Here is a 26734-nt window from a genome sequence, read left to right on the forward strand (position 1 = left end):
TTCCATATAGGTAGATATTATTATTTTAATGTTACAGATAAGGAAGGAGTTGTCAGTCACTGAGGGCTAGGTAATTTGTTGAAAGCAATACAGCAAATATATTTGTGTATACAGATCTGAGATACAAATTCAGGCCAATCTGCCCAAAACCCCATATACTGTATTGTGGTGGGTTTTTTTTATTCTTGTTGTTTTACTTAGAAAACATTTTTTTCGAAGACTGATTTTGTATTAATTTGCTTTACAATAAGTATATTACTTTTAATAATTAAGAAAAATGTTTGTAATTATCCTGCTAGTCATTGTAAAAATGGAGTACACCACATTAGGTTTTAATAAATAATGTGACAATTGGGAAAAATAAAAGTCTGATTTCTACATGATAAACCAAAATAAAAAACAAATCCCAGATGGACTTAAGAGCTAACTGCAATAACTGAAACCATAAAAAGAAACTAAAAACATGTATATAATTTCTCCTTAAGTACAAGCACTATTTAAGCATCCAAGCAAAAGCAGGACTTATAAATGAGAGTTCAATTGATTTGACTATATAAGAATCAAAGGCCTCTAAGCATTTATTTGCTCGTTTTTTTATTTAATTTTTTGAAAGCTTAGATTCAATTAAAAGACTGCAGGGGTTGGTGGGCAGATATTTGCAATCTACAACTGGGTTAACAGCAATACAAAAAATGGTCATAGGATATAAACAATAAATTACACAAAAAAGTATTAATTTGATAAAGAGTTAAATGTTTAGTCTTCCTAGCAATCAAAGTAATTTTCTACCTATAAACAAGTACAAACAAAAGAGCAAAAAATACTACTTGCACACTTGGTATTAATCAGGGCACAGGATAAATTTTCATACTCTACTGGTGGGAGTGAAAATGAATACAATATTTCTGGATTATAATTTGGCATTAAGTAATAAATTAATAAAAGTCCTAAAATGGCTTCTTTCTTTTTTTAATCTTGCCATTCCATTTCCAGAAATTAGTTTTAAGGATCATGAAGGAGAAAAAAAGATTAAACTTTAAGAATGTTCATACTAAAATATTAAAAAGGCTATAATTTAATAAATTGCAGTAATTAACAGCACTATGTGTGTAAGAGTACAGTGTGGCAATTATTCTTCTCTCTTGCTACTAGGAAGGTAAACTGAATAATTATTTGACCATTTGCAACTAACATTTTCAAAATGTTCTTACTTTGCCAGAAGAACAAATCTTGTCTTAGAAGAATTACAGCCAGAATGTGCCTTAGAAGTAAGGATGGTGAGACTTCATCTCACATACTTTGGACATGCTGTCAGGAAAGGTCAATCCCAGGCAAAGAACATCATGTACGGTGAGATGGAGGATCAGGAAAAAAGAGGAAGCCCATCAAGGAGATGGACTGACACAGTGGTTGCAACAATGGGCTCAAATGTAAGAACAATTAAGAGGATGGTACAAGGCAGGGCGGGGTTTCAATCTGTTGTACAAAGGGGCGCTATGAGTCAAAGAGACTCAGTGATGCCTAATACCAGCAATCTTTGACTCAGTAATTTGATGGGTGGTAGGTTATGCTGGGCTGCTAACTACAAGGTCTGCAGTTCGAACCTACCAGCTGCTTGGCAGGAGAAAGATGAGGCTTTCTATTCCTGTAAAGACTGAAAGCTTCGGAAAACCACAGGAGACACTTGTACTGTCTTACAGGGCTGCAATAAGTCAAAATGCAACCAAGGGAATTGAAGAATGTATTGTAAGTGAGCAGAGATGGTGTCAACACAGCAATTTTATAAAACCAATAGCTACTTATATGAAAATAAATTAAAATCCATAACTAACATGCATGTTAACATTGAAATTTGTATGTAAATATAGTCATGAGCTATTTAATATAGCTCTTCCAGGCAGTCTTTGTAACTCCCACCAAATGACTGTGTCCTGATGAGTGCAGGTAGAAGGTGGGGGAAGATGCTGATAGGATTCACCTGTGATAATTAACAGGGTTTATCATGATTGCCATCCTGCTGGGTATAAACTAAGTCTTTTCAACAGGGATCTCACTATCAGGGAGTGAAAAGAGCCAGAGTGGGCCACATCTTTGGACCCTGAGATTCCTACACATTGAACCTTCTTGATTCAGGAGACAGCTGTGACCTGAGTAGAGCAACAGCAGCAGAACCAGGAGCTAGAGCATGAGAAAGCAATGGACCTCCCAGCCCATGGAAAAAGTTCAGTTGAGTGCCTTCAGGCAGGAGGCTGGTTTGTGCAGTGGGGTGCCTCCAAGCACTTAACTGGGGAAGCTAGAGCTGAGTGTCTAGGGCTGAACCTGATGGCAGCGCAGCATGCCCTCTAAGCATTAATCTGCAGCAATAGAAGAGCTTTGCCAAATAGGACAGAGGCCGAGGGATCATGTGGCTACAAGACTAAAGCATGCCTGCAGGCATAGCTGAAAAGAGTTGTCCTGTTCAAATGACTCTATCCTCAGCATCTGTACCCTGTGCATAATCGTATGTGCTATGACTTCTGTGGGGCCACTGCAATGAATTATCAAAGCAAACTGAGAAGTAGAAAATGCTGTGGAGGGAACAGTGGTGTCAGAAAGGAGAGGGAGGCTGGAGGGTTGAGCTCATCAGTCTCAGCAGAACAGGAATCAGCCTTGGGAGCTGACACTAGTTCTCCACCTCCCTCCTCGTGTGGTCAGAAGGGCTCAGATGCCACCTCCACATCACACTTTCTGCAGTAAATAAATTATAAGAATCAGAAATCCATGTCATTAATGAAGACCACTGTATTCTGTTGGTAAGCTTCTCAATAATTTAAAAATAGAAATATGTTTACAATATATTAAGTGGAAGACATATCTGAAATCATATCATCTGTATGATGCAAAATGTTTACAATGTATGCTTACATATTTCTGAATAAATACGGAGAAGCAAAAACACCAATAATGGTATTTCTAACTTGTGGAAGTGTATGTGAATTATACGTTTCTCTATCCATATCTCCTATTAGTGAGAGTATATTATTTATAGAAATCATTGATGTGGGAGGTTGGGGAAGAAGAGAATAGAACCTGGTTTTTTAATAAGGTCTTCATATAAACTTTGCTAAAGTATCTTCCTACAACAATCACCTTGAGCAAGTACCTTGAGTGTAAATTAACTTCTCTAAGTTTTATTTAGTCAAGAAAACGGCTTGTATTTTATGTTGTGGTGGTATACAGGCGCCATGGTGGCATAGTGGGTTACACAATGGGCTGCTAACCACAGATCAGCAATCCAGAGTAGCAGCCACTGCCCCAGAGATTTCCTAGAGCGTAAATCTTTAGAGAACGATTGTTACACAGAGCAGCTGTTGAGTTCCAACCGAAGACCTTCGGGCAAGCACGTCACCACTGCACTACCAGAGGTTCCTCGTCAGTTCCCAACCCGTCAAGACTAAACCCACTGCCAACAAGCCATTTCCAACTCACAGGTACCCTATAGAAGGCTTACAAGGCTGGAAATCTTTATGGGAGCAGGCAGCTTCAGTTTTCTCCTGGGGAGTGGCTGGTGGATTTTGAAACAAAGACCTTGTAAGTTAGCAGTCCAAACCAACAGTGCCTCCAGGACTCTTAACCAAAAAAGCAAACTCACTGAAATAGACTTGATTCCAACTCACAGTAAGCTTCCGCCCCTGTGGGTTGCTGAGACTGTAACTCACAGTAAGCTTCCGCCCCTGTGGGTTGCTGAGACTGTAACTCTTTACAGGAGTAGAAAGCAGCTGGTTTTGAACTGCGTATCTTTTGGTTCGCAGCCCAACGCACTGAGACAGAGAAACCCAAGTAACAGTTTGCTGGGCCATACATAAATTTGGAAGATGACACCAACCCACAGCTTCAAGGGTGAATTCAACTGGAGGCTCACATTTCCCCTCCCTTTATCACTCACAGCCATCTTTCTGAGTCACCAGGTCCTCTAACTCCACAACTCTTTTTCCTTCTTTACTCAAAAGCACTTGCTTTTTTAACGCCTACACTAAAGCTTTAGATTGGATAACCTCAACGATTCTTTAAGCTTCTAGACACTTAGAAGCACATACATATTCTTTCACGTAGAAAGCATATACATACTTGCTTTCACTTTGGCTTACTGTTGCTTTGTTTTGTTTGGGGGAGAGGGATGAATTTCAACACATCAATTCAAGGCAGCAAGACCTAAGACCTCCAAGACTTCATCTCCAAGTTTAATCTTTTTCTTTAAGGCAACTCTGGTGAAGTGAAATTTCTTATCGTGGCTCTTCTGTCCATAATCCTTTTTGTGACATACTGTAAATTCTAGCCTTTATGCCTGTGGCTGTAATCCCATTTTGGAGGGGGCTCCCTGCTGTGCAGGGGCCCTGGTGGTGTAGTGGTTATGCATAGGGCTGCAATCTGTAAAGTCAGCAGTTCCAAACCACCTGCCACTCAGCAGGAGAAAGGCAGGACTTCCTACTCCCAGATACTGGGTCACAAACCCAGATACTCACAGGGGCAGTTCTAGCCTCTCCTAGAGGATTGCTATGAGTCAGCCTCAACTTGATGACAGTGAGTCTGGTTTGGATTTTCTCTGCTGTGCTAATGGGCAGGTTTATTAGTAGACTATATTCTGAGTCTCCCACCTTATTAGAGAATGAACCAAGTCAACACCCTTTGATTCTTTGAAGATATGGCTGGCTGAAACCACACCTTCTTAGAAGATCCCTATCTCAGAAGCAGGATGAGAGTTCCAAGATGATCAAGGAAGAAGTCTCCAATGAAACATGTTCTTCCAAGATCCATACCACACTGAGAGCAGAGGCCACAGCACGGAGACATGGAACAGTGCAGAGGAACCATGCCCAGAGTAGAGCAGCTGTGTTTCTAAGACCATAGACAGTGAGGTGGAGCGGCAGGCAGGCTTGCTGGCCCACAGGTAAGCTAGGGGACATCATGGCTGAGAGGTTGAGGACCAGAGAGAAAGACTTGGTTGCTGGCTGAGAGGAGGCACTGCTGTGGGCTGTATCCTTACTGTTTACTCATCCTGACTTGTGGTAACCTATTAATTTCCCTAATAATATATGTTATATTCCACAGTAAGTGGCACATTTTGAGAAGATACAGAAGCAATTGGAGTAGATTTGAAAATGTCAGGCGGGAAGCATCTGAATAAATTAAAAATATTTAGCCGGTGGGGCAGACTAAGAGCTCTGGCAGTGCAGTGGATTACGAATTGGGCTGCTAAACCACAAGGTCAGCAGTTCAAACCCACCGGCTCCCATAAAGATTGGTTGCCATGGAAATCCAAAAGGCAATTATATTCTGCCCAGTGGGGTCCCTGGGCCAGAATGGACTCAACGGCAATGGGTGTGCTTTGACAATTTGATGGAACAGAAGACCTAGGAAAGGGACTCCCTTCTCAAGGGCTACAGAGGCCCTACAGATACTATAAATGAGCAGTTAAAGTGAGAGTCAATTTAGCATCTAAAGGTGATTATTACCATCAGAGATATGAGCTCTTCATTGCCAATCCTCCAATTATTTCCCAAGAGAAGGGAGAAAGAGTCTAATGTAAAATTTCTCCATTTCTAAAAGTTGACTACCAATGTAGGTTTTGTGTAAAGTTGGGCAAGCTAAACAGTATGTAATCCCAGCCTTACGTGATTTGTGCACACCAGTTTGCAACTTATGACTTGGGAAACTATGCTGGCTACCTTCCAATACTGGAACTGTCAAGGAAATTAGGAACAGACTTGTTCCCGATGGGCCTAAATGGTGACAGCCTTAAGGGGGCAAACTATAACCTCATAGTCAGTCTACAAGTTTTAGTGGGTTACCAGGGGAGCTTTACAACGCTATACACTTTTAATTTGGACAAACCCACTGCCATCAAGTTGATTCTGCCTCATAGTGACCATCCAGGACAGAGTGGAACTGCTCCTTTGAGTTTCCAAGACTGTAAATCTTTACTATAGCTCATCTTTCTCCCTTGGAGCAGCTGGTAGGTTTAACCAGCCGACCTTGCAGTAAACAGACCAATGCCTAAGGCACAGCACCACCAGGGTTTCTTTCCATTAGGGCAGGGCAGGTAAGTATTACAGATCGGCTCAAGAGTTCTACCACTTACAACCTGTGACCTTGCTCAAACACCATAACCTCCCTAGTCCTTTCTTCCCGACCTCCCCTCCCTACCAAAAAGAAACATCGTTAACTTTTGGTCTCCTATCTCTAAAGTTACTATAAAGATCAAAATTTACTTGTTAAAAAAAAAAAGAAATCACTTTATAATGGCAAAAAATGATAGCAATTGAAGATATTATAAACCACTGCCATAATATATTTATGCATGTCTTATCTCAGTAAGGACATATTCCCAATCTAATGAATTTCTGTATGCCTCCCTCTGTCTCCTGAAATATTTATTGAAGGAATGTTAAAAAGAAAGTATCAAGACAGTTAAAGTAACAATGTAAGTGAAGGCAATCACTAAAACAAACATCGAAGATGTTAATCATTAATACCCCTGACCCAGTCTAAAAGACACTCAAAAAAAACCCAAAAAACTCACTGCTATCCAGTCAATTCTCAATTTGAGTGACCCTTATCAGACAAAGTAGAAGTGCCCTGTGAGCTTCCAAAACTGTTAATTCTTTCCGGGTGGAGAAAGTCTCATCTTTCTCCGACCAGAGGTGGGCCCTGGTGGCTTTGAACTGCTAACCTTGCAGTTAGTAGCCCACTACCCAACCAGGGCTCCTCCTGAATTTAAGATGAGATCCAATCAAACTGAAGGATATATAAAAATAAGGGTAGAATGTCAGAGAAAAAGTGGAAAACCCTCAACAAGATGGACTGACACAGTGACTGCAACAATGGACCCCAAAAACAACACTTGTGAGGATGGCAGAGTTTTGATCTGTTATGCACAGGTTTGCTGTGACTCGGAGAGGGCCTAGCAACAACGTGTGCGTGGGTGACACTCTACAGCAAGCGCTGGCAAACGACGGCCAACTGCCTGTATTTGTTAAGACCCACTGGAACACAGCCTAGCTCATTCGATCACATATTATCTACAGTTGCTTTTATGCCACAATGACAGAGCTAGCTACGTAGTAGCTTTTAAACATCTACATGCCCAGATCTTAAAATTACAAAATACCACAAATCTCAGGTAGGTTGAATCATTCCTCTTCCTATGGCTCCATCCCATGGGACTTATTTATTAAAATCTCTGACACTAATGGGATCTTTATTACGTGTGAATGCTATCTTACAATATACACTATGACATACCTGTATATACTCGTGTATAAGCCGAGTTTTTCAGCACAATTTTAATGCAGTTTTTGTGGTAAGGTTAGGTGCCTCGGCTTATATTCCGGTTGGTTTATACTCGAGTATATACATTATACTTGAGTATATACATTAAGTGTAGCACCAGTAAATATGTTACTAAACAAAGTCACCACATTCCTCTTATCTGTTCAGGATTTTATATATACATATAGTTTTAAGTCCACTTCTCTTCCACCTAGTACCATCACCAAAGAGCTCTGAAACATTGAAAAGTGGAGAGGAGTGTGGGCCTGGGAAAAGCTCAATGCTTATGGAAGCCTACCTCTGATCCTCCCGAGTTCTCAAAACTCCACCTGCTTGAATCTCGCTGTTTTCATTGAGCCCACAAACTCATGAAAACTCAATTTCCTTCTTACTCATTCCAGCTGCCCTATCATTACATGTTTTAAAAGAGAAGTCATTGCCACAAATTAAAATAAAACGAGCATTGGGTTAACAAGTTTTCTGAGCAAAATCTAATATCCAGTAGACACTGGCAGGCTGGTTTACGATCCCATGAAAAGTCCCTGGTTTTCTTTCTGGCCTCACTCTGAAGTGATTGTTAAGGGAAAAAACATTTTATTGCTTTGTTTTGGGGGAACTCGGAATTGTCAAACATTTACTACTGGGTTTAGTGAGATCTTAGCTTTTCTTCGAATAGCTGAGACTACAACAGATAATAACTCCAACTTTCTCCAAGAGTTAGCAATTCCATACCTGCTAGGGACCCAACACAACTTCCACTGCTTCAGCCCCACACTACCCTTCACTGACTTTTCACGCTACTGCCTCGCATGCGGTAAAAGGGGACCTCCTTATTTAGTCCCCCTACAGTCTTCCAACAGTTTCAAACCATCCTCCGAACCTTCCCTTCTTCTCTAGTCTAGAAATCTACTTCTCAGGTTAACTGTGCCCCTAACATATTTTTCTGTGTCCATAAAGGTGTTTTTTAATTTATAGATTAAAACTTTGAGGCCTGATCGATGAGGACTTATGTTTGTCTTTGTTTTTGTTATATTTTTTGGTTGGTTTGCCCCTCCAAACCATCAATCACATCTTTGAGTATTAATTAAATAATACTTTAGGTATTCTGAAGATCCACAATTGTAATTCTCTTTCAGAAAGCATTTAAGCTAGTTTCATTCATACTTATGAATACTCGTGATTCCCCAGATTCCCCAGGCAGATCAGGAAATTCCCACAGGGAAGTGTATTTTTAACATCCCAAGTAATAGTTTAAGAAAACTGCTTTTCTTTCATCATGAAATATTTAAAAGTACCTCGGCTAAGTAAGTTAGAGTGCTTAGCTTCATTCAAGACTATCAATGCCCCACACTTTATTATTCCAGGCACTCTGGGTCCAGTTATAGTAACCGTACCAGGATGCAAGCCGAACTCCTGAGCAAAATCCAGGAAAACTGCATGACAGCAAACCAAGAGTTAGAAAACAAATAACAAATCAGATGGGGAGCCCAGCCTTCAAAAGTGAAGCAAGCTAAATTGGAAAAATAGGAAGAAATAGGGAAAACAAACGCTACAGTTGCTTCTTAAGACAATCGCATAAGGAAGCGGGGAGGACGAGAGACAAGAGCGATTATTCTTCACATAAGTCAGACCAACAGGGCTTCATGAAACCCTGGAAATGGAAATGATTTTTAAGGAAAGATTCGACCGAGGGGTTGGGGTGTTCGGCGAATTCCAGTCTTTGAGACCCCTAGCTAGCTGAAAAGGAACTGAGCAACTGCTCAACGTGGTACGGGATAAACACGCCATTCGCGGCCCTGCAGCCCTGCCTGGTCTCCAAAGGACCGTGGGTTTGCGTTCTCTCCCGCAGCGCGGCAGGTCCCTGGACAGTTTGCGGTGGGGTGGTCGCGCACTCCACTGCCCCTCTCGCCTCCAATCGGGGCTAGGCCCACCGCCACGAACCTGGGTCAGCAGCACCTAGACCCCTGGACAGGAAGTGACTGTTCTGACCGTGGGTCCATCCAGAAAGAAGGTGCGAGCCGGGCTGGACCTCCAGTTTGCCCAGTAAATATAACCAGCAGCTGCCGGCGGCGGTGTGCGAATGCAGCGCAAAGCTGCTGGGGAAGCCTGTGCGCCGGGAAAATGGGGGAGGGGGGGCAGTCGGGGGCTGCTCCTTCGTCTACATAGGATGCTGCACACAAGCAGCTGGACAGACACCGCGGGGGGTAAGAAGGGTGGAGGGTTTCGGGGTGGGGAGGGGGAGAAGGGGCTGGACTGCAGAAGCAGGAACGGGCGTGGAGGTGTGTCTGAGGAAACCCAAACTGGGGCTACGGGATGGGGGGTGGGAGTGGGGGGGTACGTGTGGGGGTGGGGAGGCCGTGTTTATCGCTACAGAGACCCGTTAACCCCTCAAAGCTAGTGGCCAACTGCCCCGTGGCCCTCTGCCCAGGCCCACCAGACGTCTAGGAAGGCCTACTCCGCGGCTGCCCGCCTCCCGCTGCCCTGGGGCAGCAGCTTCCACCCGGCTCCCACGGAGCCCCGTCCGCCGGACGCGCTCTAGCCCGCCCGGCCCCCCAGCCCTCGGGCCAAGCCCCAGGATGCGTACCACGAGCCCTTCCGGGCCGCTGCCGGAGGCCAGGCCGCCGCCGCCGCCAGTTCTGCCGGCTTCCAGCTCACAAACGAGCCGCTGCGGCCAGCGCGAAACTCGGGTTCCCAACAGCCGCTCTCGCCGCCTGTCGCCTGCTTTCCAGGCCGCGTCGAGAGCTCCGCTCCCCCTGCCGGCAGGCAGCCATTTCCGACGAGCGACGGCGGAACTTGCCGAAGTGCGCCGGGCCGGAAATGGCCGAACCCAGGCGTTCGCGCGGTCGGGAAAGCGCAGGAGGCGCTCGAGATTTTCCGGAAAGGCGCCCGAAGGGACGAGGCGGCCCCCGGCTCTGGAAGGTGCGGCTCCGGGAGCGGCGGGCCGCACTGCCGCGGGGTTGTGGGGAAAAGCGCCGCTCCGGGTACTAGCGCGGGCGCGGCCACGCCACGGAGGCGGGCCGGCGGGGAGAAAGGACGCGGCGGCAGCTTTCTGAGATTTCAAGCCCACGGTCTGTGAATGCCCGCTCAGCCTTTCAAAAACACAAAAAACATCTACACTGTGCACAGAAAATGTTCCCGGGAGCTCTGGAGGTAGTTAAAACTCCAGAGCCTCTGCCGCTCCACCAATGTCACCGGCAGTTTAGAACCGGCCCCGTTGTCATGAGCGGCGCGATCAATAATTACTTAACGCTCTTAGACATTTTCGAATGCTCGGTTTATTCATTGCAAACACACATCAAACAATCTAAAATATTACTCAAACTACTAAGGGCAAACAACTATGAGCATAAGGGCATCATAATAGCACTCTTCACACATTTTATACTAGCACCATAGCCCCAACAAGCATTGCCTCATCGGTGGACTCAACCCGGGTAGAGTTGGAGAGAGCAGGAGATGATGTCTCCTTGGTTCCTAGCTCTCTAAAAAGTCAGTGTCTACCGGGGTTTAAATTGACAGCTTGGCTGTCTCTTTGACATAGTCACTGTCCCAGTCAAGTCTTATCGGGTTTCTCCATGCTTTAGGTGACTTGGTTGGTTTTTGGGCGTCGGTCAGGTCTCAGCCCAGTCTTATCAGGGTGCCCCACATTTTTGTGGTGGCTCCTTGGATCAGCTGTTGATTTGGGCCCCAATGTTACACTTTATTTCTTCTCTAAAATGGAGTTTCTTGTGCTTGTTTCTTTGAGGTGGCTCAACGTCTTGCAAGGTAGTTCAACGTCTTGCAAGGATATTCTATGGTGCTCTCATCACTAGTGAAGTTCAAGTCAGCCCCCTCGATTCTAAAATTAAATCTGTGCCAGAAGAAATCTTTCTAAATAGGGTGACCAATCTCCACCAGTGGTCTCGAGTTTTTTAAAAACACTAATGACTATCAAAGACCCAGTTGGGGGCCATGGATGCTTATGAAAAACTGAGACTTTAACAACAGGTCTGTTTAACCAGGTTAATTCAGTTGTGTGCAATGATCAACCAAAACTAAGAGGCCCGGGAGGGGAGAAAGGATACACGTTTTAAATTGAGCCAGCCCCTGTGAACTAGAAAATTGCACATATTCTACACACACACCGTCAAACAAACATACATGTAAATACTGTTTACTTCCATACTTGCAAAATCAGGCAAGCCTTTTCAGCTAATTGAAACAGGTGATGGGGTGGTGGGGGGTAGATATTCAAACAATCCTGAGAAACACCTGTTTACTAGTGTTAACTCAGAAATGAGTTAAAACCCATTAGTTCAGCTATAACTGTAGTGGTGAGCTGAAATCCAAGTTGCTTCTATGTATACTTTTTTTTTTTTTACTTTTTAATCCCAAAAATGCAGGGCTTCTAATCCAAGGTTTCCTAGCTAGGGAACCCAAACATACTAGGCCTTCTAGTAGCTGGCGCTGCCAAAGCTAGGGCCTGCTCTTATTCCAGGGCTTGGGTGGTCTGTTACCTTTAGCCAAACTGATCCCCAGAGGTAAGGCTCCCCAGCTGGCCTATCCCACCCACACACTCTTCTTAGGGGAACCCAGGCATAAAGTGCAATCTGCAGGGCTGAGAAAAACGCAGAAGATTGATTAGTTTCCCACCAGGGGCAGTTCAGGCTAAGGATTCCGTTTGCAAAACAAAACTAAAAGAAAAATAAATAAAGGAACGCCTAGCAACCTGCTTTCCAGAGAGCTCACTCTTCACATCCAATTGGGCTCCTTCTCTTTTTGTTTCTCCTCCTCTTCTCTTTCCTGAGATCCTACTCTGCTCTCGGAGCATTTGTTCCCTCTCTTTTCCCTTTGATTACTATACACAAATAGAAACTTGCAAAACTCAACCACTTTCACAAGTGTACAGAAAGAACCCTGTTTTCATTCTGCTCAATGTATTGAGGAAAAACAGTGATACAAATTGTTTAAATCATTCTAATAAACAAATATGGACAGAGTATACTCCAAGTTTCAGGAGTAGCCTAAAACTGTATTGTTTCTTTTCTTTTTCTTTTTCCAGGTCATCTACATGGCTTACTGCCAGTTCTGTGGCAGCTGGCAGCAGACTAGCTGTGTGGGAGGAGACACACAGACAACGACATGGTAAAAATTACCAGGTGTTGGTTTCCACACTCACAGGAGAGGACATGCAGATACCTGCCACCTGGAAGACCCGGACTAAATGTCTTCTTATGCATCTGAGTAACCCAATGTGGGAACTGAGAACCAGGAAGCGTATATGCGGACAAATTCTCTAAGCTCATATTTAAGGAAGCAGACTCTGGTGGAGGGAGGCCTTTATGTTTGTGAGTTGGAGATGAATCCCAGTTACATTCTCATAACTAAAAGTTATTCCCCACAAGTCCCCTGTAATAATGCCAATTTTAAGATGCTGCTTGGAAGCACATGGTTGCTACTATACACTTGAAGATTAACTGCTTAAAGGTTGTCTGCCATAAAGAGCAGATAAGACCACCCCACCCTAAATACAGCCCGCTCCCTTATGATAAAGATCATAGATTGCTCCCGGGAGAAGAGCTCAGGGACAGTCAAGGTTAAGCCATCACCTTAACTCCAAAATCCGCCCATCTTCTTACGCCTGGCACATCCCCTTCCTGTTATGTGTTTGCCTCTAACACAGTCCCTTCCTGTTACATATATGTATGATGTGGCTGAGATTATATAAGTAACTAGAAAATACATTAGTTCTCTCTATATAGTTCCTGTCATCAGAAGAGGTAAACCCTTGCATGCCTTGTCTGATGTTTCTTTAATTTACCCTTCAATTACACAACCACCCCCTTAGGATCTGTGGTAGTTATATAATCGTTTGTCAATTTGAGAGGATTAAGAGTGAAAGGGTGGGGTCTAGCCTATCAATCAGGTCATAGCCAATGCGGCCTCTGTGTGGGCATGACCTTCTCAGGATTCTGAGAACTCCTGTATTATTCCTTGGAGGTGACTCTCTCTGCTCACTCTCTGGAAGACATTGCAGCTGACAAAACACATGGAGCTACAAGGTGCTCTGGGCTGGAGGAGCTCCATGGATGCCCCTGCCAGCGCTGAGATGCTTACAATGCCACTGGATCCACAAGACCTCCCACCCACTGGCCTGTGATCTTCCTGCATTCAGTATCATTGCATGTGTTTTGTGAGTCTGAAAAGGACTTTATAGATTGGTATCACACATATCAGACTTATGGACTTGATCTGGACTGGACTGGATGTTTTCTTAATGTACAATTACTCTTTATATCAAACTCTCTCTTACACACACATTCATGCTTATGAATTTGTTTCTCTAGCCTACCTGAACTAACACAGGATGCATTCGGTTGTGGAGGCTGGTCTCACACAACCCAACACATCGCATTCGCCAAGATCAAAGTATTTGATTATTTTTAACTGTTTTCCTGGCATATAATCCGCATATCATACAATTCAATAGTTTTTTGTTTTTGTTTTTTTCAATTCAATAGTTTGATAATATCAAGAAGAGTTGTGCAATCATTACCACCACCAATGTATTCAACTTTGATGATGGCCAAGCTTTACAAAGGAAAATGGCAGTCCAAACTTGGACATATACTTGCCTTCACAGGAGGCATGGTTGCCACTGGTCACCCCTGCTCCTTTGGATGCTGTGAGCTTGTACTCAGTCTCTTCCTTCTCCCTGTCTCCAATTCTGCTCTGGACATCCACACGTCATCAGCATCCTACTACTACATATTTTATAAATATGTACTTCTAGTCACCTAACCGATGAGAAAAATAGACTTCTGTTTCTGAAAGCGATCCTCTCATAGTATTTCTGTTAGAGCAGCACTAGATAACCAAACATACTTTTTATATGTATTGTCTGATTTTAATCCTAGCCAGGCAGGGTGAATTTACAGTTGAGGAAGCTAACACGTTAAAAAGTTAAATACGTAAGATGCCAAAGGATGACAAGAGTGGGGGACAAAGCATAGATGGAACTCCACGTTTTTCAAACTCTAAATCCAATATTTGAAAATCATTAAATCACATCAACAGGTTTGACCAGGCCAACCTAATTGTGTTACCAGGACCATAAACAATAGATCCCACAACGAACGCATGCAAGGCTCCCAAACCGTTATTTGTAGTATCTCTGCTATTCCTCCTCTGCCTACTTTCCTGGTTTAAATGCTCATTACTCCTCCTTGGACGGTTGTGGTAATACCTCAGTTTGGGGCTCAGAAAATACAAGAACACTCACAACTTCTCTCCTCACAGAAAGAAGCCACACAAACCCATCTTCATTGACATCTCAGAATGCTTTACAGTACTTACTTCTCTCTTCTTCGCATTTGGAACTTAATCAAAAATAGTTTTGCACTGTTACTTAACGGCGCCCATGTTTAAAGAGCTTTATCCACAGAGTCCCCTTGTGGTAAATGTCATCAGCACCAATGTGTACCGGTTCACCAAAAGTTCTCAGCAGCATCATTAGGAAAAGATGGAAAGGTGATCGTCATCCAAATGCCCATCAATGGTAGATGAGAACAAGTATGGTGGATCCATACATGGAACACTCATCAGCAATGAGAATGAATGCACTACACTACGGTCACCGATGTTGATGAACCTCATGAAACCAGACCCCCCAAAAAACATGAGGGGCTTCAAAATGCTGGTGGAAAACTGGAATTAAAAGATAATAGAATTTTTCTACCAACTTTTCGAAGCTCCTTCGAATGGTGTATGATTCTGTTTATAAAAAATATAATAAAAGTTTGCCTTTAAGGAGTGTGTGTGCCCTTCCATTGATGTATAATTCAATAAGTGTAAGTAGATTTTTCAAAAAGCCCACAGCCACTGAGTTGATTCCAACTCATAGCAAACCTAGATAGGGTTTCCAAGACTATAAATCTTTATGGGAGTAGGCAGCTTCATCTTTCTCCCACAGAAACGCTGGTGAGCTTGAACTGACAACCTTGTGGGTAGCAGTCCAATGCTCAACTCACAGTTCCACCAAGGTTAATCAAAAAGCCTTTGATCATCCTTGAATATTTTCACCTTGATTATCCTAGCAGTCCCAATTATCTCCATCTAACCACCCCACCTACTAAGCCTTTAGAAGGAGCCAATGTACTTACCATGTGACCTCATGCCCTCAGCTCCAGCAGACTGAATGCCTGAAGTAAGTCACTGTGAAACTGAATCGGGTGATGACGCATGCTTGAGCTAAGGAGTTACATAGATGGGAGGAGTGGCACCAGTGTGCGGCGCTTTCTGGACATACTGCACAATGGTAAGCCAAGAAAACCGGCTTGCAGAAAAGTGAGGATCATAGAATCGACACAGAGAGAAGCCAATGAGCCCACGAGAGATGGAGAAGTGCCAGCTGGTGCTGACTTTGCATGGCTAGTAGCCATGGGAGCAGTAGTCATTACGTGTCTAGGAGGTCACTTGTGTAGCCTTAGTCTAAAAAAGCTCTCTCATTTAAGCCAACTTGATTAGATATACCTCCCTTGTGTGTTGGCTGGGTTCTCTAGAGAAGCAAAACTAGTGATGCTTGTCAGAACGGAGGATAAATCCAGGGTGCAGTATGGCACTGATGAACCACATAACTGTGCTCTAGTTCTTTAAGATTTCCTCCCCTTACTATTAAGGTCCTTATGTGACATACCTCATTGATTGTGTTAGATTTGCGTATGTTCATTTGTACATTCAAGATCACTCTGTACATGGTAGTCAAGACAGAGACCCCTCAGAGACACTGATAGGAGTAAGGATTCCCTGAGGTATGGGAAGTGGGGGGGGTAGGGAGGGGGGAGGGGAGTTGATAGCATTGATGACTGCCTAACCCCACCCAATGGGATTGGACAAAAGAACTGTTTGGGAAGAGAAGGGATATATTGGAATGAGTAAGCTATGCCACTAAGATATTATTTAATTTTTTAAAGTGATGCTTGTATGTTTGTGTGTGTATGTGTATGTAAGAAATGTATCTGGAGAAATGGCTCACATAGTTATAGAAGTGGCTAAATTCCATCTGGTTCAGTCGGTGGGTCTGATGTCAGTTAGAGGCTTCTGATTCATGTACCTGCCAGGGCTGATGAAGTTACAACAGGAAGACCACTGGCTAGTGGATGTAGAGCTGAATGAATCCAAGGTCAGCAGCCAGCTGTTAGTTCCTGGGATTGGCAGGTGATATACTAGGACCCAGGTCCAGCAGGAGTGAAGTAGTTTCTACACACTGTCAATCTATACTGAGTAGGCCACACTCCGAATTAAGCCTCCCTCATTTGTATCAAGGCTGTGGTGAGATTCAGGAGGTGGTACTCTACCTATTCTCCTCACCACTGCTTGGCTGCCTCAGAAGATCTCATCATGAAGTCGACCACGCTATATTAGATTAGATCATGAAATAATCCCGGCCCACCCAAATTGACATAAAACCTATCACACCTTATATCCAAACTTACCCTGACTAAAGTTACAATATTCTTCCCTTGAAACAATTTGTACTCATTATGCACCAGACATTGCTCTAAACACTTTGAATCTATTACCTCATTTGTTCCTTTTAACAGATCTATACTATAAATAACATCATCGTTTCTATTTCACAAATGAGAACTGTTTAGTCCAGAGAGGCTAAATACATTGCCCAAATCTTGTCCTTGGTCAGTAATAGTGCCATTTAGATTCAATCCGTTTCCCCAAGTGGGTGATATCTACCCTGTGAGGGCACTGTAGCAACCCAGGGGGCTGCAAAAGCAGAAACCTGCACTTTATCCTGGATTATGGACTATCACACAAAAGTTTTTAGTTGCCAGGGTCCGCTGAGTAATTCTGTCTCTGGAAAGGGGGTGGTAGGGTCAACAAGTTTGGGAGCTTCTAACAACCATGCTACAATGTATAATCCACAATACTACCAAAGCTCCTTCCTTAGGAAAACGCAAATGAAAGCCACAATGACAGACCAACTTACCCTCGCTAGGTTGGCTAGTATCAGAAAACATGGAAAAGCTGCAAGAGGAAAGCTGAAAATGGTCATGCGGATTATGTTTTAGTAGTGGTTTCACGGGCCCTGGTGGCACAGCAGTCTAAGCACGGGCCGCTAACCGAAAGGTCAGCTTTCAGACCCACCAGTGGCTCTGAGGGAGAAAGATGTGGCTGTCTGCACCAAGAACGATTTACAGTCTCATGAACCCTCGAGAGCAGTTCTATGCCATCCTGCAGTGTGGCTAAGAGTCAGAATTGACTCCACAGCAGCAGGTGTATAAAGTATACAAGGCACTTGATTCTATTAAATAATCCCAACTGTAGAAATTATATAAAAGATTCGCTATGTAGGAAAGTTGATAAGAGGTATTTAATCCTTTCACAAGTAAATTATGGTAATGGTTTGGGTTATACACTAAATTATGGATCTAAATTATGGCTTGGGTTACAGATGTTAGAGAAATATAAAGTGTCTATAGTGTGACAAATAATACCGAACAGGACTGTGTTCTTATATCATAAAATTGTTTATTTTACAGATTTCAGCAAAATGCCTGCTTAAAGAGCCCCACTGATTATTCATGTTTCCCACAGGGTTTACTGTCCAGGAGAAGGGGTTTTCATCTTATACAAGGAGAAACTGATGGCAGAAGTTACTTGAAATTTTAGGGAGGGAGGCGCCAGCGGTCACTTACTATGGTGATGGCTGCCAGATCCACAATCCACTCAGCAAGCCTTCTAGATCAATCACTGGTGACCCCCAACAACCTTCACGAGGCATGATTCAGGAATTATCAGTGAGTTTAAGTCAGATAAGAACTTGTTTCTCTGAAATGCTTTGATTTTAAAGAGAGTGCTGACATCGAGTATTCAAGATCTTTTCTATATATAAATGATTGAGCGATTTTGTGGTTTATAATTAGAACAATGCATGACAATTTCTAGATTGGGGTTCCAAGGTTACTCTTTCCTTTGGTCTATCAGTGCCAAAACAGACAAAAGGTCATCTTCGAAAGCTCATGAATAGCATTCCTTTCCCTCCTAAATGGCTTCCTCTCAGAGTCCTGGCTTTGATGTTACTTTTGAAAGTTGCTATTTTTTGGTATATTAAAGGTTGTTTGTTTGAGTGGTTCACAAGTCATTTGCGGAAAGAACACAAGTTAACATCAGCTCCAAAACAATATATTGTCCAAAAGTACCTGCAGAAAAGTACCTCAAAGACCTAAGTGTAAGGATTAAGACACTTCTCTGACACATAGCAATCCTCCATAGTTTCTGAGGCTGCAAGTCTTTCACGGGCGCAGACTGCACTCATCTGTCTCCTCTGTAGGGCTGATGGGTTTAAACTTGTGGATATCAGTCCAACGCTTACCTCACAGCATCACCAAGGCTCCTTCAGAACTCAAACAAGTCAAACTCACTGTCACTGACTTTATTCTGATTCATAGCACCCTTATAGGACAGAGTAGAACGGCTCCTGTGAGTTTCTGACGCTGAAATCTTTGCTGGAGCAGACAGCCTCATCTTTCTCCTGAAGAGCAACTGGTGGTTTCAAACTGCTGACTTTAAGGTTAGCCCTGCAATGCATAATCCACTATACTACCAGGGCTCCTTGGGGAAATGTGAATCAAAATCACAATGATAGACCTTCTTACCCTCACTAGGTTGGCTATTATCAGAAAACATGGAAAATAACAAGTGCTGGCAAGGTCGGGGAGAAATCCGAACCCTTACCCACTGCTGGTGGCACTGTGTAAAATAGGATAGCCCTTGTGGAACAGTCTGTTGGTTTTTCAAATAGGTAACTATAGAATTACCATGTGACCCAGCATTTCCATTCCTAGTTTACCCTGCCTTAGTTATCCAGTACTAAGTCATACTATTTTCAATTGCCTCGTCTGCATGTGAAAGTTGGACATTGAATAAGGAAGACTGAAGAAAATTTTTTGAATTTCAAAGAATTTCATCAATGCAAATAAAATCAATGAAAAGAAAAGTTTGAATTAGACTGCTGGCAAAGAATATTGAAAGTACCAAGGACCGCCAGAAGAACAAATAGCTATGTCTTAGAAGAAATACAACCAGAATGATCCGCAGAGGTGAGGATAACGAGACTACTCTCACATACCTTGAACATGAATGTGAACAGTTATCAGGAGAGACCAGTCCCTGGCAAAGGACATCATGCTTGGTAAAGTGGAAGGGCAGTGACAAAGAAGGCCCTCAATGCCGTGGACGGACACAGTGGCTGCAACAATGGCTCAAACAGCAGAACAATTATGAGGATGGTGGAGGACCGTGTGGTGTTTTGTTCTGTTGTACATAGGGTCCCTATGAGTTGGACAGACTCAACAGCACCTAACCAGCACAACAACCATAACAGAAATACCACAAGTGTGTGGCTTTAACACAAAAATCCATTCTTTCCCAGTGTAGAAAGCTAGAAGTCTGAATTCAGGACGCCAGCTCTAGAGGAAGACTTTCGCACTATGTCATCACTGGAGGAAGGTCCTTGTATCCTTTCAACATCTATGCACCAGGCTTTCCTTGAAGATGTGCGTGCGTCGTGGTATCAAGCTTCTCCTAGGCCTAGTAGGCTCACCATGCAGGGTCTTGAGTTAAAAGACAATAGGCTTCACTCCAGGCTCTTCTTTCTTGGCAATACTCAGATCCCTCTCTCCCTGCTCATTTCTCTTTCCTTTTATCTCTTATAAGATAGAAGGTGATGCAAGCCATAATTCAGGGAAACTCCCCTTACAGCTGATTGGTTAGTCACATCAGATCACATCATGGGGTTGATCACATCACACATAACTGCCAAATCACACCATTACATAACTGCTAAACCACTGAGAATCAGGGCCCAGCCAAGTTGACACACATTTGGGAGGAGATAAAATTCATTCCATGACAATACCCCAAAGAATGCAAATACTTGTACACCAATGTTAATGACCACTATTCATCAGAATCAAAAGGTGGAAACAACCTAGGGTCTGGCAATAGATATATGAAAAAATAAAAGGTGAAATATATATGTACACACACACATATATACCCATCATGTGTTTATACATAATAACATATATACATATATACACATGACTGATTATTATTCACACATAAAGAGAAATGGCATTCTGATACATAGTAAGAAAGGGGTGAACCTTGAAAACATTATGCTGAGTGAATCAGTCAGACATTGCATTAGCTTAATTAGATGAAATATATAGAACAAGCAAATGCATACAGACCACAGTTTATTAGTGGTTGTCAGGAAAAGGTAAGTGGGGGATGTAGAAAGAGGTATTGCTTAAGCTGAGTTTCTTTTAAGGGTGACTAACAAAATTTAGAAATGGAGAGTAGAAATCATGCACAACAAAGCAGGTGTAATTAATATCACAAAACTGTACACATAAAATGGATGGCATGGAGAATGTTTTATGTATTTCTCCATAATAAATATTTCTTAAAGTATCTGTGATCTTTACTCAATGTCACAGTATTCACTACCTTGCCTTGTCTTGTGACCAATTAATTTTGAAATAGTTTCCTATCAGGAAGCTTAGCCTGATCTAAAATTTTATCTACAAAAGACACCTAACCTGAAATGACTAGTTAAGATTCAAATTAGGTATTTCTCCCCCAAACGCAACACAACAATCTATCTGTAAGGTTCTTCTCCCTTGAAGAGCCCTTCAACCCAAGAGTTTTTGATTCTATGCCCACTGTGCCAGTACAGCTTTACAGGGGCAGTCATGTTTGACAAACAGTAGATATTACCATGCTATAAAATTTTTTTTCAATAAGTTGTATGAGCCCCTAATAAAATGAAAAAACAAATTTTTTCTAAGCTTGCTCCTAGAAGTTCCATATAATCATGTAAATCTTCCCTAAGGCAAGCATAAGGACACCTAATATTGACCCTATGGCAGCGCATAGGGAAAATGTGCTCAGTTTGACCCAACATGCCGTAACATGGTCTGATTGTTCGCAGAACTTGGTGTAATGAGAGCTCTAACCAGAAGAGAGAAATAAAAATAGGCATAGTATTGATGGCCAAGTGCTAATGTCACATTTGTATGCAGCTCTATGACTCCAGAATTTCCCTTACCCCCTAAAAGTTATCCACAGACTCAAAATATCAGCTCCTTTTTAAGTAAACATTCCAACTGAAAATTGGAAAAATAGCATAAATTATCTGAAAGAACATCAATTAACTGTACAGTTAATCAATTTTGCTGTAAAACTCAAAATTGAAAGAGCAATTTCCAAAAGTAATAATGCTAAAACTTCTAAAAATGTTTAGCTTGTTAATAACATTTGGATTTTAGATATCGGAAACACACACACAGAGTTATTTCTATAGGATTTTCAGAAGGAGAAAAAAAATCGGTGTAGGTTTTAAGTCAATTCATGAATGTTTGCAATAAGAATTTATTAAAGAAAAGATTTTCACTATTTTCTTAAAGTTCACTATCTCCCTAAATGATCAGAGCAAGATTCTAACATGATTTAATCAATCCCAGAACAAAATAATCATCGACTTCTCCACTAATCCAAGCCTTTAGTATAGCAAATAATACACCAAAGGTAAAACTCAGGACCAATGAAAAGCAACTACATTGCTACAAATCCATTAATTCTAGAGGCAAGAAAAGGAACAATCCAAAGTTCATCTCTAATGTGCCAGATATTTCATTTTCATGTAAAAGAGAGCCACACCTAATTATAGCAGGTATGTCATTAATATGTATCTTAATCAACGTGGTGAGAATATCTAATACCAGATGGTTATGCGATAATCAGCTTTACACAAAAAATGAAGATGACTATATTGATCACAAATGGAAAATGACTACATCATTATACAACTGTCAAATTACATCATTACATACCTGCCAAGCTTCATTCTTATACAGCTGCCAAACCACTGAGAATCATGGGCTAGCCAAGTTGGCACCAGCTTTACTCCCACCTTGCATGGTGGCATGCTGACTGACACACATACCTAGTCAATGCACAAAATAGTCGAATAGTACTTTTTTTTTTACCATTGTCACAAATACAAATGGCCGAAGAAGAGATAGTGAATAAGTGAAGAGTAGGCATAAGATAAAGATGCTTATACAGAATATTAATCCTTGACATAAATTATGCAAATAACTTAAAATATATATTAACCAAGTGTGAAATATAGACACTAGATAAGAAAACCATTACCATTGTATTATTTGCACATTTTAACATCATACATATACATATGGTATATCATAATGTTCCACATTTTTCTTTTATTTCATATTTAATTAACTAAGATAAAAGATATCTAAATATTTTTATAAATACAAATTCACAGGCCCCCCAAATGACACAAACTGCTCAATTAACTAGAGGCCTACTCTGTGGCTTCCTCTCAGCTCATCACCATATTTTTATAAAACTGCCATTTAAGTTCTTTTTCCTCATATTTTGAATAGGCTGTTACGGGTTTCCTGGAGCCCTGGTGGCACACTGGTTAAACCCACCAGCTAGTCCACAGGCAAAAGATGTGGCAGTCTACTGCTGGAAGGACTGAAATGAACAAAGCCAAGACCATTGCCATGAAGTTCATTCTAACTCTTAGCGACCTTAAAGCACAGAGTAGAACTGTCCCAGTGGGTTTCCAGGCTGAATCTTCTGGGACGCAGGTTGTCACATCTTTTTCCCATGGAGCAGCTACTGGGTTCTAGTCACCAACCTTTCGGTTAGCAGCCAACAGCTCAACCAAGGGCTTCTTCCCTAAAGATTATCGCCTAAGGAACGCCGTGGGGCAGCTCGACTCTGTCCTGTAGGGTTGCCACGAGGCAGGATTGACTCAAGGGTGTACTGGGCTTGGGTGTGGGATGTATGTGATGCTACAAGATTCTCAGACTCGTTTCTAAGGTCAGTAGAGCATTCATGGTCTACCTCAGTGGATTCCGGATGACAGTTTGTATGCCCAAGATACAATGAAGTTTTCACTGGCCACAGATCATAAGAAAGGCAAACAGAAGTTAATGCGTTTTTAATAAAGTTCAATTTATTCAATTTGAAGAATTTCCCTTTATTCTGTGATTACAGTACATCCCTTCCCCTTTTTGGTGTTAAAATGCCTTTTTATTAAATTGAGGTGATTTTGGATGAAGTTTTTTCTTTATCTTTCTTACTTGACAAAATATTAAAACATAATTATTTTGGTAGTCTATAACCCCTTTTAAAATTTTACTGGTCCCTTAAGTTCAAAAGTCTGAAAACCCCCAGTCTGTCTACCTACATGCCTTCATAGCATTTTACATAGCAAAACACTTGTTCTTCATTTGTACCACCTCCAAGGTACTTTAGAGTACACACACACACACACACACACACACGTTTTAGAGAGACTTCTATAGTAACTAGCCTTTAAAATGGCCCTAACGATCCCTCTACTCACCAAGATTACGGTAAATTATAAAAGACTTCCATTTGGCTTCCAGTGGTTCCTCTCTGTGGTAAAGTGAAATTTCTTAATATGACTCTTCTGACTGTAACTTCCACCAACTGATTGGGGGACCATGCAAATAAGGTGTGTTACAACAGTAACAGGGGATTGGACAGTTTCAGTTGCTACTCCGCTGGCTATACTGATGAGCGATGTGAGAGGTCCGTGTGGTTACAGATTGAGGCTTCCTGCCCACAGCTACATACGTGAACTTAGATGCAGATCTTCCAGCCCCGTCAAGCCTTCAGGTGGCTGTCGTCTCATGAAAAAGCTGAGCCAGAACCACCCAGTTAGGCTTCTCCTGAACTCTTGATCTAGAGAAACTGTGAGATATAAATATTTATGTTTCAAACAACTAACATTACTAATACAACTCCTTTATTCTATTGCAAGTGAAGATGAACTATCCGTAGCCCCAGCAGTTGAATGCATGTTATTGGGAAATGGAAAGAAAAAGGATTAGAAGGACTGTGATCTCCATTACTCTAGTTTTAATTTACTTACTCCGACTTTTTAGTTCTCCATCGCCTTTTCTACTTTTCTCATATTGACCAAAGGAATCAGTAAACCACATAATCCACCTCCAGCAAGGGAACCAATTCTTCACATTTGTAGACTCAGTTAAAGTAATCATTCTATGTAAATATGGTATTTTATGAAATTTTAGAAGGCTATTGACAGAATTCCTTGCCCCAGCTGTTGAAATCTTTACCAGATCCACCTATGACTCAACAGAACAACATGTCTCAGATTTCACTGAGAAAAACAGAAGACAATAAGCATGTTCTCCATCAAATTCTCTCCTTCCCAACTTTAAACCTATCTATAAGTAGTAGTGAAAAAATTGTTATTTAAGCACTTCCTCTTAGAGAGGCCTCTTTTGGGACACTACTTTCAAATGTTGCTTGAAGTTATAGAATAAGAGAGCATGGCTTATAATAAAACTGTGAAACATAGAGGAGCTAAACGGATCTACATAAAAAATAATTTCTGAGAATTTGGAACTGAAAAAGCACAAAGAGGAGAGAGAAAGAGAGGTGAGGAGGAGTGGAGTCCAGAAAGCAGTGTGAATGGCTAGAGAAAGTTCCCAGTAATGGGAGAGCAGAGACTTGCAAATACAGATGTCTATTATTAGGTTTTATGTAGTTTGTACTGCTGAGGAAATAAAATCCTCTAAGCCTTCAGTAATATATGCCACATGCTCAAATGCTTTGTGTGAGTGATTTGGGGGCACGTGTAGGAAGAGGGACCAAGAAAAGGGGGAAGAGGCTAGTTCCCCAACTGGTCACTCAGAACCAAGGAATCAGAGCGACCATGGGAATCAACGTAGCAGTGAGATGAAGGATTTAGGGGGAGCAGAAACTCAAAGCCAAAGAAACCTTACCATGAGCTCCAGGAACTCAAAGGACTCTTGGAGAAGGGGTTGAACTTCCCAGGGGAGATGGAATGGGACTCAAGCCAATTCTACTTATATCTGGAAAAAGAGGGCTACCCCTTAGCTGGCATCTGGGCACACAGTCACTGCTCCCTCTCTGCCCTAGTCTGGCTTTTGAGAGAGATATACCTAATTCCTTTTCAAAACTAGGTGTTCTCTTTTTATGGATGCTATCTAATATCCTTTCCTTAGACTGTGCTCCATCAATCTTTGTACAGAGAGTCAATATCCTCCTCTCTGCAGGCTTTTCCTCTCCTGCTGAAAAACCGGCTCAAGTCCAAGTTACCACCATATTTCAACATGCGCTTTGAATTCACACAGATTGAGGCTTGAATAGTTTGTCCACTGTTTAGCACGGCTATAACCTTGGGCATGTTACTTAACCCTCTGAGCTACAATTTCCTCATCAGAGAACGAGGATAATAACACACTTTACCACTGAGTCATAGCAACCCAATAGGACCAAGCAGAATTGTCCCATAGGCTTCCAAGGCCGTAATCTTTACAGAAGCAGACTGCCAGATCATTTTTCCCCCACAGAGCAGCTGGTGGGTGTAAACCATCAACCATTCAGTTAGCAGCCACACTTAAATCACTTTGCCACCAGGACATCCTGGGGATAATAGCCATTCCTATGATTGTTATGAGTATTTTAAGAACTATCCTAGATAATGCATACAAATTGTTAGCCCAGTGCCCGGCATATAATAAGCCTTCAGTAAATCTGATAGACTACCACCATCATCATTCACCCAAATCCTTCAAAGAGCAATCTCCGCTCAGCTTCCACTTCCCGCACTGTTCACTCCTGCCTGCGACGCTTCACTGAAATTGCTCCCATTGAAGGAATCAGTGACTGCCACTTTCACTCGTTCCCGTGAATCTTTCAGGCTTCCTTTTGGAACTCTCGGCAGTGCAACAGTCCTAGTCACGCACCTTCAACGCCGGTTTTCTGTGATGTTGCCTTCTCACCATCCCTTCTCTGTCACTGGCTCTTTTTCTCTGCCACCCTTCACAGGGTAGTGTGCCCAGAAGCTGGCTCCCAGCCAGCTCCAGGTCTCCATCAGCGCTGTCTGCCTGGATGCACTGACGGCTTTAGCAGCCACACCTCTATCTTTCACCCTGAGCCAAACTCGCCCATGACCTCTTTCCTTAGCTTTCTCATAAGCCTATAGGGTGCATGTGATTAAGATACACTTCAGGGAGTGAGCCCACTTACTGAAAGGTTGCAAGTTCAAGCCTACCCAGAGGTGCCTCAAAGGAAAGGCCTGGTGGTCTGCTTCCAAAGGACACACTCATGAACACCCAGTTGGACTCTGCGCATGGCGGGCCACCATGAACTGGAATCAACCAGTTTGGTTGGTTGGTTTGGTTTGTTGTTGTTTTTAAAAGCCATCCAAGCCACATTTACAGAGATTGCAAACAAAGTCATTATTTTCTCTATCTTTCCCAGTATTTTTTCCCTTTCCTCGGAATCATTTTCCAAAATAGCA

General features: G+C 42.3%; 1 protein-coding gene across 3 annotated transcripts in view; it reads right to left on the reverse strand.

Annotated features, from left to right (window-relative positions):
- Positions 1 to 26734, reverse strand: part of EXTL3 (exostosin like glycosyltransferase 3) — a 171224-nt gene that overhangs the window by 64243 nt on the left and 80247 nt on the right. Inside the window, exon 1 of one of the 3 annotated variants that reach the window (XM_045286612.1) lies at positions 24013 to 24028. The exons of 1 other annotated variant lie outside the window; for it this stretch is intronic. The gene's annotated coding sequence lies outside the window, so the exon portion shown is untranslated. Of the gene's footprint in view, positions 1 to 9892; positions 10038 to 24012; positions 24029 to 26734 lie in introns of those variants that run through there. One more of the 3 variants, XM_004707627.3, reaches the window with a different exon arrangement.

This window comes from Echinops telfairi, unplaced genomic scaffold (genome assembly GCF_000313985.2).
Source record: "Echinops telfairi isolate 266 unplaced genomic scaffold, ASM31398v2 ScPeMD7_9;HRSCAF=40, whole genome shotgun sequence".
In the NCBI taxonomy this organism is placed as follows: Eukaryota; Metazoa; Chordata; class Mammalia; order Afrosoricida; family Tenrecidae; genus Echinops; species Echinops telfairi.